Here is a 2,662-nt window from a genome sequence, read left to right on the forward strand (position 1 = left end):
ACTGGGACCATGATTTCTATCTCCAAGCTTTTCTCCTTTAGTCTTGCAAAGCCTTCAAATTTAAGTCACAATAAAAGGTGAGCTGAGAACAAACAAACTAGGCCAAAATCTTACCTGCATCTGACTTGCTGCAGTTAAGGAAGAACTGAACAAAAATGACTGCTTCTCAAGATAATCACAACCTGGAAAAATAATATGTAATATTTGGCTCTCCAGATATTGAATTTCACTTCCCATTGTCTCCAGCCAGCATGGGCAGAGCAGATAATGAGAACTGTACTCTGGCAATATCTGGGGTGCCACAGTTGGTCCATCCCTCTTGCAAAGTACTATTTTGTGCACTCCCCTTAAGAATACAACAAAATGAAAAAATCTTATTGAACCATTTTTTCTTCCTGAACACCGTAGGAGCCGCGACCAGAAGAACGGATGCTTTTTCAAGCAAATGTATTTGCAGCTGTGCGAGGCTATCCTTCCACAAACTCGTGATTTTTGCTTGCTGAGGGTTTTTTCCCCCTTCTACGTCTATATAAATGAAGAAATGTGACATCTCCCCCAACCATTAGATTGGGATTATATAATAATGGAAAAAAGCATTGAAGTAGCTTTCCCGAAACCGTCTTAACATCCAAATGACATGAGAACTAACAGCTGGTTGAAGAAGAAGCTTTGATACATGAGAGTCCAGATGTTACAGGTGTGAAATCTGACTGGATAAATGGGGCCAACCCCTTGTTGCTGATCGGTTGCTAAAAGAAGGAAAGATTGTGGAATGTGGATTAACCTGTCAAGACAAATATATAGCAAATTCCCATAATCTGAAATTAGACTGACTGAAAAGCGGGATTTACGTCTATCATTCGCTGGCCCTTCTCAGACGTTTTTCTCCAAGTGACATTTATTGGCTGGAAACTATGAGAATTTCTGAGTTTCACATGACTCAAGAAAGCAAGTTTGCTTTGGCTAAGAACTGAACATTGTTTATTGGCTTCAGGAAAGAAAATACAATACATCTAGATATATTTCTCAATTGTTCATTCAACCATACAGTATAACAAATATCCCAGCAATTAATGAGTGTAGATTATTTTGTTTGTTGATTGGTTGCAGGTAATTTTTGATTCTTACCTAGCCCCATAGAAAATGCTTTTTCACAATCAATAGTTGGGTCCAGATTTTTTTAACTGCTTTTTGATGTGTTTTTATGAATGTAAATGAGCAGCTATTTACTGCAAGGGTCGAAACATCTGAAAAGAGAAAATCGGGACTTCTTCTCAGGATAACCTATTAGGAAAAAATGTTTGGACTTTATGGAGACATATGAAAATCTTTTTACATATGCAGAAACACAGACTAGAAGATCTGGTTAAAAAAACAGAGAAACGTTCTCATGATGTACCTCCATGTATGTCTAAGTAAAGCAAGATATTCTGATCTGCTTTAGAATTCCATCATGAAAGCCTAAGGAATTTCTGCTCCCAGATATCCTTCTCTTCACCCTCTAGATCCATTTTCTCATTCCCAAATTCTACAATTTCTTATTGCTCCTCTCAATCTAGGCCTCTGCCCCAGGTGTTGACCTCTTTCACTTTCTCTGCTTCTGCTCGTCCCAGAATCTAAACATTCTTCTTTCTATACCTGGCTCAACCAGCTCTTTCAATGTCATCATCTTATCCAAAACCTTCAGAGGTTAACTGTGTAGGAGGAGATTAGTAACTTGAGATTTGTGTAGCCAAATCCAGGATTTAAATGAATTCTTCCATCATAGCTATCAATGAGAAGGAAGAGAAGTTGCAAAAGAAAGGATTGCAGGCAGAACTCTGTGGATTTCCACAGAATTGTTTAGGAACTGCCACAGCTAAATTGTACATCTAAATTAACACGTAAGAAGATATTGTGGTTTTGTCTTTCCCTTCTCTTAAATTAAGACTGTCTTTATTACAGTATTTATTTCACATTTTAGGGCACTTGCCTCCACTATATTGGGAAATGATTGCCAGGAACACACCCAGATACTTTTATAGTTTAGATTAAAACATATTCTCTAGGTCATTATTAGAATAAGGATTTAAGCTGTTAATTCTCTCTATTCTGGTACTGGAACTGAGATTTGAGATTAAAAGAGTATACTATTTGATCCTGATGAGATAAAATAGGCCCTAAGGTGGCCAGTAAATGAACAAGGTCCTCTACCCTTTGGAACTTTTTTTTCTTGTTTTGTTCCTTTACTTTTGTTTTCCACCAAATAAATCCTGTTAAGATGGAAACAGCAGCATTACTAATGCTGTTTGATTAGTAGCTAGCCAGCCTAGTCTGTATTCTTTTTTTCTTCTGGTCAGTTGGCCATCTAAAATTGTTTAAATCAAGGTGGAGGATTGGAGGATAAAGCAATAATATAATCAAGGATGTTGTTACTAATGTAAAGCAATACTAATAAGCACTTGGGGAACCTATTTCCCTCTCGGGAGTTTAGAAAAATATTGGGAACAAGGAGTTATGTTAAAGGAAATGTTTACATTAATTTTCTAAGATTTCAAAGCAGGGCCAGGAAGAGTTGCTTCTGTCCAGCATTGCAAAGGTTGGCGAAAAAGACAGTGACTTGCTAAAATAACAAGAGTATCCCGTGGGCACTTTAGAATTGCATGTTCAGTTGTCAAAGGCC

The sequence above is a fragment of the Vipera berus genome, assembly GCF_964194415.1.
Source record: "Vipera berus genome assembly, chromosome: W".
Lineage (NCBI taxonomy): Eukaryota > Metazoa > Chordata > Lepidosauria > Squamata > Viperidae > Vipera > Vipera berus.